Source organism: Halichoerus grypus, chromosome 8 (genome assembly GCF_964656455.1).
Source record: "Halichoerus grypus chromosome 8, mHalGry1.hap1.1, whole genome shotgun sequence".
NCBI lineage: Eukaryota > Metazoa > Chordata > Mammalia > Carnivora > Phocidae > Halichoerus > Halichoerus grypus.
In genome coordinates, this window is record NC_135719.1 from 102,379,817 (window position 1) to 102,392,658 (window position 12,842).

Sequence of the window (12,842 nt, forward strand, 5' to 3'; positions counted from 1 at the left end):
AGTAGTCAAGGAGACTGCCTTACATTACTATCTCCTCCAGACAGCAAAAGACTTCCAAAGCAAAAATGACCTCAGAACAAAGACCCAGTACAAGGTGCTGCTAGTAAATCATGGACTCAGAGTCAATTCCAAATTGAGAGTTAAGATCTCAGAAAAGTTTAAGGCAGTGCCTAGAATTAAAGCCTCTTATCTAGAGAAAGATATTTCTAACCATCTTAAGGTCATGAATCTTAAGAACATAGTCCACAGCACCATATCTCACAAAATAAAGTACAAGAGGTCCTGCCTCAAAAAGATCTGTAGTTTTGATCAAATGAAATAAAACCCACTAAGACTCATAGAAAATCCACAATGTTTTCAAGAGAATTTTATTGGTAAAATTGCCACAAATGGGACTAAAAGAGATAGAGGCAGAAAAAAGGGAAAAAAATCTTTGGGCCTGAAAACTTCTATGGGCAGGAAGAGAATATAACTGAGCAAGTTCTATGTCGAAAGCACAAAGTATTTCATATGGAAAAAGAAAAAATTATCTCAGAGGGTAGGGCCAAAAGCATGCAGGAAGAACTCTAGAGCCATACAAAACCATTCCCAGAGAGCACACATAGATCCCAGTCAAGGAGCATACCTTGTACCCTGCCTCTGGAGCAGGAAGACTTGGGAAATATTCCCTCCAGAGATTGCAGAATTGCTATGGGCTAGTGACTGATATAGGTCATCTCCTTTCCCCTTCTTGAATGGGAGTTCTCCTATTCAACATATGGCATCTTATGTTCCCTTACATGGCAAAAGGGAATTAGCAGATATGATTAAGGATCATAAAATGTGAAGATTATCCTGGATTAACCAGGGGTGGGGGGCAACTCTAAAAGGGAGGCAAAAAGGTCTGAGTCAGAGTAAAGAGAAGTAAACGGAAGCAGGGGTTTCTGTGGAGAGATGAGAGAGAAAAGGGGGTGGAGGGAGAGAGAGATTTGAATATGTCCATTGCTGGCTTGAAGATGCAGGAAAAAGCCACTAGCCTCAATGCAAGTAGCTCTCAAAGCTGGAAAAGGCAAGGGGACAAGATTCTCTCCTACAGCTTCCAGAAAGAAGGCAGGCCACCCAACACCTTGATTTTATGATACTGATGAAACTGATTTTGGACTTCTGATCTCCGAATGGTGAGATAATATATTTATGTTGTTTTAAACTGCTAAGTTTCTGGTACTTTGTTACAGAAGATATTGGAAACTAATATACTGCTTTACTAATATATGTTGGGTAGGGAGGAAAGCTAACTTGTCTTACTTCACAGGTCTTTGATCCCGAGGAATCACATTCATGGATCTCTGCATCTGACATGGATAATGAGACACTGGATTGAATATATCTGATCCTGATGCCATAATGGGCTGAGGTTTGAGAGATCTTAGAATGTACTCTGTATGGGGGCGCATGGGTGGCTCAGTCGTTAAGCGTCTGCCTTCAGCTCAGGTCATGATCCCAGGGTCCTGGGATCGAGCCCCGCATCAGGCTCCCTGCTCGGCGGGAAGCCTGCTTCTCCCTCTCCAGCCTCTCTCGCTGTGTCTCTCTCTGACATATAAATAAATAAAAACTTTAAAAAAAAAAAAAAAAAGAATGTACTCTGTATGTACATACAAAGAATGCATTATGCATCTGGAGGATCATGAATCGTGTGGCCAGATGGACTGCAGTAGATATCCCCTGAAGACAGTTACCATTGATTCCTTCCCTCCCTGCATGTCCATGTTGCTCCTCACATCAGGAGGTAGAGTTTGTTATTCTTCTCCTTGATTCTGGCCTGGCCTTGTAGCTTTCTTTGACCAGTAGAATTCAGCAAAAAAGAACCTGTCAGTTTCACATCTAGCCTTGAAGAGGATTGACAGCTTCTGCTTCCTCTCTCTTGGAAGTCAGCCCTTATGTGAAAAATCTTGTGTGAAAACCATCAGTGTGTGAAGAAAGTCTACCCTTTTTTGAAAGTGGTAAATTATGAAGATTCTCATGGGTGTGTGATGTATATTAACTGCTTACTTTAAAAAAAAACTGTTTTGCTTGTGGGTGATGTACACTTCCAATCTGTAATGCATTGCTGCTCTTATGTATTTGCATACAGTTAAAGGCTGTATGATGAAAGAGAGAAGTCTTGTCGATTTGTAGCTGTTGCGCCCATCCTAAATGGTAAAGCCATCTTGGATGAAGTCAGACACTATGACTATATGGACCAAAACAAACAAACAAACAAACAAAATTAAAAAAACCCAGATATACCCAGCCTTAGTTGTAGAATCATGAGAAATAATATACACATTGCTAGTATTTTAAACTGCTAAGTTTTGTGTTGGTTTGCCATCCTGTAATACACAACTGAGAGTTAATGTTAGCAGTAAAAAAGAAAATAATAATAATAATTTCAGGGTTTTGTTGTCTGTGTTTTTAACATTAATGAACCTAAAATTATCATTTTATATTACCTACACCTGGAAAGTTTTAATAAAATATGATTTGGTTAAAGTGAAACCTTCTATGTTAGCAAAAATCCCATAGTATACCTGCCTCAGTAAGATTGATTAGATGTATTGGCCATGTTTTTATTGTTACTTAGATTTTAATCTTCAACTGTTCTTTTTTTTTTTTAATTTTCTTTGCCCAAGATTGTATACTATGATTTTACCACTTAACACCATAAAGTAGCATTACATAATGAATAGCACATTAAGAATTTTAACTCTTGAAGATAGAATCAGTAATGCAGAAAGATTTTTCCCTCTCTAGACCCAATAATCTTGACTAATATTCAGGTAGGGTTCACTTGGCCTAAATATCTAGATAGAAAAATAGATCAGTTGATGGATAGATAGATGGGTAGAAAGAAAAATAGATAGATGATAGATAGATAGATAGATAGATAGGCAGAAAACCAATTAGATGGATAAGCAGACATATAAGGCCTTGTTAACTTGGGACTTTGTTGTACAAAGGCAAAAGAATATGTTGACCTTTATCAAACCTAAACTCTAAAGTAAGCACTTTTTACTAATACCCATTCACCATGAACTGTGAATGCTATAATGTGATTTTCAGTCTTCAAGTCCTTTTTTATTTATTCTTAAATAGTATGGGAATAGTTCTTGTTTGGTCTGTAGAAGTTATTTATTGCTGTGTAACAAATTCCTCAAAACTTAGCAGCTTAATATATTTATTATCCGATACAGATTCTGAAGTTCCAGTTTCCTAGAGCATCTTAGCTGAGACATTCTGGCTTGGGGTCTTTTATGAGGTTAGAGTCAAGCTGTCAACTAGATCTACATTCATCTCCAGACTTGACTAGGGTTGAAGGATCAGCTTTCAAGCTCATTCACATGGTTATTGGCAGGCCTCAATTCACTCAAACTGACAGCTAGTATTGCCGTCATTAACATAAAGGAAATTATGTTTGAATATGGAATAGGAAAAATATAATCATAGAATAAAGGAAAATCTCTCCTGATAAAGAGTTGTCAAATTTGAAGAGCTATAAAAGAATATATCCTAAACATCTAAAACCTCTGTTGCAGATAGGTTAACACATAACATTTTATTTTGTATTACAGCACATTACCTATCTTCAGGGATATTATAGTATACCATGGATATGGTTTGTGAAGTCTTTTGAGGGAAAAAGAAAGTCTACCCTTTTTTGAAAGTGGTAAATTATGAAGATTGTCATGGGTGTGTGATGTATATTAACTGCTTACTTTAAAAAAAAAAAAACTATTTTGCTTGTGGGTGATGTACACTTCCAATCTGTGATGCATTGCTGCTCTTATGTATTTGCATGTGCCCAGTTCTGCTTGAAAATCTGTGATAGTTTTAAACCTCTTAAGGGAAAAAGAGTGTCTTATTGGCTTCTGAATGTTTTCTCTTGTTCTTTCTATTGCCCTTAGAAGAAATTTCAATGATGGTGCAGAGGCCATGGTGTCAAGTCATTCTGTGATGATAGCTTGAAAACTTTGCAAAGTGTTTCCGGGATAATAAGTGCCAGGGAGAGTACCAGCAGCAGCATTACACATGGTCCATAGGCAACCAAGCCTTCAGATTCTGAAGAGTTGACACTGAGAATATACTGTGTGATAGTTTTTGCAGAAAGATAGAGTGAATTCTTATATTACTGATGATGAAAGAGTATACATAAAACTAAATGAATTTCTTGCTAGCAAAACTATCTAAAATTATGGCAAGAGGCATTCTTTGCTTTTCATTTTTTGGCATGATATTGATCTGAAAATGGAAAATGACAATTGTTTTGTGGGCAATATACTCATAATTAGAGCTGCATGGAAAATTTTCATATGTGAAATTATTTTTGCTGAAATTTTTCATTTTTTGCCCAGGGCCTTTTTTTGTTAATTTAATCATATATAAAAATAGTTTTTGTGTAAGAACAATTTTCCATATTCTCTATTCTAAAATTATAATCTTCTTTTCCCCAGGAAGGAATATAGAAAGCTTATATGTGAACTGGAGAGAAAAATCAATCAATATGAGGAGTTATCACAGTTAATTCACGTTCGATTAGTGAAGATATTTGCACAGAGAAGCAAACTTGGGTCATTCAGGGAAGTTTTTAGCTCTCTTTAAGAGAAAGCTCAATTAAACATGGCTTAAAAGGGAGGGGGTCTGGGTGCCTCAGTCAGTTAAGCTCCTGCCTTCAGCTCAGGTCATGATCTCAGGGTCCTGGGATCAAGGCCCACGTCAGGCTCCCAACTCAGAGGGGAGTCTGCTTCTCCCTCTTCCTCTCCATCTGCCTGTAACCCTGCTCATCCTCTTTCTCTCTCCCTCTCTCAAATAAATAAATAAATAAAACCTTTAAAAAAATAAACATGGCTTAAAAAATAAGGACAATTAATTTAAGAATTATAACAAGAACCGCTAATACTTGTTGTTTGGGAGTTGTTGAATTCAGCACCTCTGAGAAGCCCTTGGCTTTACTGTTACAGTGACAAGTAAAAGAGCTCAGTGAAGTTCAAGTGAAAGAGCCTGAGATTAGTTACTTTCTTAAGTATATGTCCAAAGTCAACTCCTCTACCTGACAGTTTGTAAAATAGGACACAAGAGGAAACATTTGACTTTTTTGCCTATTCAGATTTCCAATGAAAGATAATTTTAATATATTTTAACCCTGGACATTTTTAATAATCTGATTACCATAATTTGCAGTTGGCTTCTCTGGTTTCAGTCTGAATATTATTGCAGTAACTATGCTGGGCCAAAGTTCAGGGTCTGGAATCATAAAGACTTAAGCTACGGGTAAAGTGTATGACATTGGGAAAATCACTTTCCTTCATTTATAATATGTGGATAATGGTGGTGACTACCTCGTAAGGTGTATGTGTGTGTGTGTGTGTGTGTGTGTGTGTGTGTAGAGAGAGAGAGAAGGCTGCATTAAATTAGATCATGCGTATAAAACTTCAAGAATATTATGTCACAGAGTAAATCTTCAATACATGTAAGTCCCATAAAGGTTGTTGCTGCTGCTGAAGATGATGATGATTCAATCTGGTGTACCTCGGGCTCTGTACCAGGGCTACATATGTCCCAAATGAACCACATGTCCATAATCATATGTTGGCACGAGATAGTGCAATATTTAGCATTCCATTTAATTTATATCCTTCTTTTTCAGGGTCATTCATTGAATATTCATAGTTTTCTAGCCATTGCACAAGCCCTTTCCTTAACTTCTTTCCTTAATTTCCAATCATTTATTTTACAGAAGAGGAAATGGCTTCAGAAAGATTAACTAACTCGTCCAAATCATTGCCAGGATGTGGTGGGACAGTGATTCAGGCACAGGTCAGTTTTGTTCCCAGTGGCTTCTTTTAACCACTACAGGATTTTGCTTCTCTTTCCCAATGCTTTCAGGAAATTTTTTTACAAAACCCATCTATATAATTAAGTTCTGAACTATAAATGATTTTAGACCCCCCCAGAGTTTTGTTTTCACTTTCCCCTTTTGTCTAGTATTCTTCATTCTTCACAATTTCTCTCAGGATTACTCACTTAATATACTTGTAAAGGGTTCTTATGAGGACTGCTACAAACCGTTAACTGGTTTCCTTGCACACACATTGGCGTTTGAACTAAGTTTTTGACTTTTTCTCATTAAAATTCATTATATTTACTGAATTTCTTCTCTGTTGAATTAGTTTACATTTCTTGTAGAATATACCTGTATACTGACCAAATAGGTAGTAATGAAATTATATGCATAAGGAAGTTAGCATTTGCTTCTCATATTATAATCATAAATTTTGAGTGGATGGTATAAACATTGATAGTTCATGTTATGGGCTGAATTGTGTCCTCCTAAAACTCGTTATGTTGCAACCCTAACCCTCAGGATCTCAGAATGTGAGTGCAATTGGAGATAGGGCCTGTAACTGTAAAGAAGTGATTAAGTTAAAATGAGGCTAGTAGGGTAGGCCCTAATCCAATCTGACTGGTGGTATAAGAAGAAATTTTGATACCCAAAGGAACACCAGTGATATGTGCACAGAGAACAGACCACGTGAGGACACAGCAAGAAGGCTGCCATCTACAAGCCAAGGAGAGAGATCTCCAGGAGAAACTAAACCTGCCAACATCTTGATCTGGGACTTCTAGCCTCTAGAACTGTGAGAAAATAAATTTCTGTTGCTTAGTCTGTGGTATTTTATTATGGTGTGCCTAGCAAACTGACAGGGTTTATTTATTTATTCCAAAAATATTTACTGCAAATGTCCACTCTACTCCAGATATGTTCCTAGCACCATAAGATGGTATGTTGCAACAAGCAGAGCATCCTAAAATATATGTGAAATGTTGGTACCATGGGGGAAAGAACAGTACAAGCCTGAAAGCCTGTTTTTCTCATTGATGTCGTTGTTGAAGATGATCAAAATCATGATTATGGCATTGTACCATGAAAATAATTTCCAGGTGAATTTTTGAGAAAGATAAATATTTTCTTTCCTAAGAGATTATGAAACTGTATATATAACAACACAGGCCTTGTTAACTTGATAATACTCATTTGTTAATAATTTTCTGTACGTCGTAGCAACTAAGTTCTTTTGTGCTGGGGTAGTTGAATGTTAAGCATGGCTTATAGAAGTAGGTAATGACTTGCTCTCACCTATCCTCCTGACACCTAGAGTATGTTTACTCCTGATTTACATGGAAGTTGAAATCCCTCATAGGAAAGTGGTATGACTTAACAGGTGAATAGATTGAGACATAAGAATGGAGGTAGGTGATAGGATTGTGAGTTTTTAGAGAGAATTCTACCTTGGAACACGTGAGGTGCTGCATGATGAGGCAAGTTTAACAACACAGGCTGAGGCAGTCTTCACCTAAACTTTCTGGAAGCAGGCATATGCCATGGGGATAAGCTGCTATGTGAAATTCTGGAAGAGCCACGTCCCTAAAGTCTGTATTAATTTGAGGCTCTCCTGTACAGAAGGACAATAAAATAAGGAAGGCATTTCCACTGTCCTTTTCAGACAACAGAGATGATGCCATTGTCTGGGGCAATTCAGTAACAGCCTGAACATTAGCCTGAATGGTGCTCTGAATAGTTACCTAAGTGGGAAACAGAAGAAGACAGGGGAGTGGGCTCTGCAGAGCATGAAGGGCAACTCAGTGGAGCTAGCCTTGGTCTTGATGATTCTATGATTCATCGGGTCTATAATCCAATGCTCTACAGATTTTAGAAGGGGAAAGTCTCCTGGAAAGGAGGTGAAGTTCTGTAGTTATGAAGGTACAAAATGTGGGACCAATGGCAAGCCTGATTTACTTTATATTCAAAGGAGGATGAGATCTTGGGATCAAAATTGATGGCACTGAAATATATCCTCCAAACTTAGAGTGAGTTGATCAGATTGGCTACGGAGAATCTTTATTGGAAATCTTCATGATCAAAAAAAAAAAAAAAAAAAAAAAAAAAAAAAAAAGAAATCTTCATGATCTGTGGGGCTTGAAGCCAAAACATAATTCTCATGTTGGACGTATTTTTTTTTTATTTTTTGCTATATTTTAGAGCTTCTCGGGCACCTGGGTAGCTCAGTCAGTTAACTCATCGGGTCATGATCTCAGGGTTGTGAGATTGAGCCCCACGCTTACAGAGCCTGTTTAAGATTCTCTCTTTCCCTCTCCCTCTGCCCCTCACCTCCATTCACATGTGTACTCTCTCTCTCTGTTTCTAAAAAAAAAAAATTTAGAGTTTCTCAAAAATTGCTTTAGCACATGAATTTGTGGGAATCCATGCATCACAGCTAATCTTTGTTATAATTAATATTTTATAATTCAGAGCAAAAAGTTCAATTTTTATAATTAAATACAATTTTCAAAATTTGACTTCTCTTAGGGACTAGTAAAAAAAAAACCTAGGTTAAAACTATTCTATTCTTATTAGTTCCTTTACTGAATTTCTAAATGACTTAATTTTGCTCAATCATCTTACCCAGTTTTACAAAGAGAAAACAAAAACAAGCAAGGACCAATGGTGAATATACTAAGATGACAATTCTTTTATAGCTCATGTTCAGCAACATGAAATGTATATAATCAATTAGCATTACACAAATATAAAATACATTATATAAATATATAAAATATAAAAAGCATTATTTGATTCACCACAATTTATAAGAATTATTATCTAGCTCTTTTTTTTTTTTTTTGAGGGTTACCCAGTTTGCTTTGAGGCAGACAGTTTCTGAATGCAAATTCTTGCTGTCTTTCTATACAATGCGTGTTTTTCATTTCTTAATCTTTTATATACTCTAAATTTAAAAGTTAAAAAGAGTTTGTTTTTACAGTGCCATTTGCTTTTTTAAAACAGAGCTCAAGTCACCCTATGTTTATGAGCCTCTTCTGGCTGCCAAGTATTACTTCAACTATAGCATGTTATTATTCTATTTCAGAAAGGAGGTTAAACAGGTCAGTTAACTTTCACCTCTCCTGCCAATTAACATACGCATAAAAGTCACCTTTTTAATTTTTTAATCTGCCCTATTTATCTAAATCATGTCAAATCAAGTGAATTTAAAACCATTTCCCCAATCGCTCTGTTTTATGAAACCTTGAATATCTGCTAGCAGCTCTTTCTATATTCACTCAGGACATATGTAGTCATAAATAGAATGAACTTTGTGATGGTAAAATTTTTAAAAGGATATTTTAAGGTTGCTCATTTAGGAGTACTGCATTGATGCTGGATGGTGGATAGACAAAAGGATGGGATCACATTTAAATGTGCAAAATAAAACATTGACTACACTTACCAGTTGTTAGATGTTAGTAGGTAAAACAGACATAAACATTCACATTTCTGATTACTTAAAGAACCATGATTAAACATCTTATTATTTTGGGAAAACTTTCATAAAGTCAATATATGTAGTACTGTCATTAAGATTATATAATAAATTTGGTTCTGTCATAGCTTAAATTGTTGTAGTTTTCACTGATTATATAAATTTTAGAATATTCTCAGAGCTTAACTAGGGAAGTAAGATAATGCCTTCATTCTGTGTCTGGTGGTAAATAAACCTTTGAGAATCATTAAGATTCTTAAAATACATGGGCTGATAGCCTATTGTCTATTAAAAGCTTGCAGCCGTGGATTTTCAAATTTTTATTTCCTTAATAAAATATCAGATTCCTTCAGCTGAACCTATTAAAATTCTGATTCATGGACCCTGAGATGGGCCACAAAATAATGGTGTGTGTGTGTGTGTGTGTGCGTGTGTGTGTGTGTGTGTGTTGGGGGGAGGTAGTGGTGATGGAGGGGGAGAGGAGAAGAATACATGTTAATACATAAATAATGGTATTAAATACTCCTTTGATTTAAAAGAAAGTACCTGTGAATTCCACCAGTATATCATCTAAACACTCCACCAGCTAACCCCAGCTGTTGTGAGAGCGGGTAGAAGTGTATCTGTTGTTTCTTCAGAGAACTTTGCCAGTGTGGATGTGTTTGATTGTACTCTGCTGGCTGAGAAGCTGAGAAGTGAAATAACCCCCAGAATATGGCCATCCCTCTTTTCCACAGTTTTGCTTTCTGCCATTTCACTTACTGCCAGGCAGTTGAGAGTCTGGAGGCAGATGATCCTCCTTCCAACATATTGTCAGAAGGTAGATAACAGACTAACACTACATCACAATGACTAGGTCATTTACCTCATTCCAACTCATCCTGTAGGCATTTTATCATCTCCCATCATAACAACAAGAAGGGTGAGTACAGTACAACAAGATATTTGAAGAGAGACCACATTCACATAACTTTCCTTACAGTATATTGTTACAATTGTTCTATTTTATTATTAGCTATTGTTGTTAATCTCTTACTGTGCCTAATTTATAAGTTAAATTTATCATAGGAATGTATGTGTAGGAGAAAGCATAGTGTATATGGGGTTCAGTACTATCCATAGTTTCAGGCATCCACTGGGGGATCTCGCAATATAGCCCCCACGGATAAGGGGGGGGACTATACAAGAAATGAAGTACTGTGGTGGTTTGACTCTGCCTCACTTTCAGGGAAAAGAGTGGGGTTTAGACTTCACAGAGAAGACCTTTGTCCAGTTATTGCCCTCTGCCCCTTCAGATGCCACTCCTAACAGTTGTAAATATTCAGTCAATCACAACATTTTATTGTGGCATAGAAATGAATTCATGATACATGCTTTAGAAACACTATGAAATTCTTCCCCCACCTGGACCATATTATCAATTGATTTAAGGTCTTTTTTTTTATGTTCAGTTAGCTACTGTGTAATACATCATTAGTTTTTGATGCAGTGTTCTATGATTCATTAGTTGTGTATAAAACCCAGTGCTCATAACAAAACATGCCCTCCTTAATACCCATCACCCTGTTACCACCTCCCCCCAACCACCTCCCTCTCTAACCCTCAGTTTCTTTCCCGGAGTCCAGAGTCTCTCATGGTTCGTCTCCTTCTCTGATCTCTTCCCATTCAGATTTCCCTCCCTTCCCCTACACTTAATGTCTTTTAAATGTAATAATCAATGATATAAAAAAACTGGGAATAATATCCAATAAAAACCACTTTCTTGCTTAATATTTTTGGGAAATTATATTTTTCTTAAAAAGTAGTTAGAAGGTTATTATTCATTACATGGAATTAAAAGTTTATATTTTATTATAAAAGGCCAGAAAGTAAGTGCAACAAGAAAATAGATCATGAGCCCCAATTCAGGTTACTGTTCCTATAGATATTTGGACAGACAATAAAATGTGGAGTATCTGTAAGGAAGGGTGACGTGGCTGGCTTACTGCTTCAATAACTCATTTTCTTGTCTCCAGTAAAACTGCCTTATGATATTTTGTCCCTGACAAAAGACATTTAGACATTTAGGTCCAATTTTCTCTTTGTAGGCACTGTGTTAGAACTGTAGGATATACTTCAGGTTGTGTTCCTTAGGAAGTGCTCAGCCATCCTGTAAAGATTTCTGTCAATGAACTTAATCTTGACAAGTGAAATCAATGATGTATAAATAATAGAAGTAAATAAAAATAAATTACCTTTCAGAATTAGAATATTCTAATAAGGTCATAGAACATCAAAGTGCATAGTCATAACATTTTTATGCCCTGATGTCTTCTTTTTAGCTTATGGAAAGCAGATTCTAATTTTATGGCTCATAGAAGCACAGATAAAAAAATGAGTAAATATCCTTTGTTAATGGAAGATTTCTAACAATTAAAAGCTATTAGGATTATTATCTTCTTTAAGATGTTCTCAATTTTATCTTATTTTAGTTTGGTAGGTCAAATTTTACTCTTTTGTTATTATTAGTCACTTGCTATATCACTTTTCCTTAGTGTTTAAAAGTTTCTTTCTTGATTACTTGTTGTTTTTGAATCACACTTAAGGACTTGTGAATTTTTATGAGACAATGAGATTTTTAAATACATAGTTCTATGTAGCTTATTTAGGCACCAGCTCGTACAAGATGCTCATACAAAGAACTTAAGATCTGCAATGCAAAAAGAACTTCTTTGAATAAGGAAGGCTTTGAGAGACACATTTATTTTTCTTTCATCTGATGAATCTGGGAGATACTAAGCAAAGAGGGTTGAAGAGAAACCAAGCCTGGTTTAAGGCCAAATCAAAGTCTATGTACAAGTATTGTGCTTTCAAACCTGAGCTCTACTGCTAACCTGTTATGAAATTCTAGTAATATACCACACTTACATGGTATATACATGGTATCCTAAAAAGAGATTAAAAATAACCAGGGCGCCTGAGTGGCTCAGTCGTTAAACATCTGCCTTCGGCTCAGGTCATGATCCCAGGGTCCTGGGATCGAGCCCCACATTGGGCTCTCTGCTCTGCAGGAAGCCTGCTTCTCCCTCTCCCACTTCCCCTGCTTGTGTTCCCTCTCTCTCTGTGTCTCTCTCTGTCAAATAAATAAATAAAATCTTAAAAAAATAAATAAATAAAAATGACCAAAAGTCTTATAACTTTATCTTCTGCTTCTTTAGATATTAAAACTTGATAAAGTTTCAGGGAACCTATCACTATTTTTCATTATAGTAATGATGAAATGTACATAATATTAAGTAAACTATACAACCAGAATGCCATTTATATCAGACGTAATAAAACAGTAGATCACTTTCATCTGGGACCATTAAATCAGTCTTCAAAATTTATCAGAATACTACTAAATTAGAGGCATGAAAGAAAGCCAACATGGCCATGTTTCAGATAGAGATTTTCATTGCATAGGCAATAAACAAGTAAATGCAAAAAGAAGTAATTACAAAATGAGATACCTAGTAATATGGGGATTCT

At 36.1% G+C, this 12,842-nt stretch overlaps 2 long non-coding RNA genes across 2 annotated transcripts in view; both read left to right on the forward strand.

The window, feature by feature from the left end:
- The window catches only part of LOC144378845 (uncharacterized), a 32,309-nt gene extending 30,756 nt beyond the window's left edge, over positions 1-1,553 (forward strand). Inside the window, exon 3 of the long non-coding RNA XR_013440672.1 lies at positions 1,292-1,553. This is a non-coding gene — a long non-coding RNA (uncharacterized LOC144378845). The remainder of the gene's footprint in view (positions 1-1,291) is intronic.
- A 64-nt stretch (positions 1,554-1,617) lies between these two features.
- LOC118525744 (uncharacterized) overlaps positions 1,618-12,842 on the forward strand; it is a 37,340-nt gene continuing 26,115 nt past the window's right edge. Inside the window, exons 1-2 of the long non-coding RNA XR_013440673.1 lie at positions 1,618-2,002; positions 5,750-5,829. This is a non-coding gene — a long non-coding RNA (uncharacterized LOC118525744). The remainder of the gene's footprint in view (positions 2,003-5,749; positions 5,830-12,842) is intronic.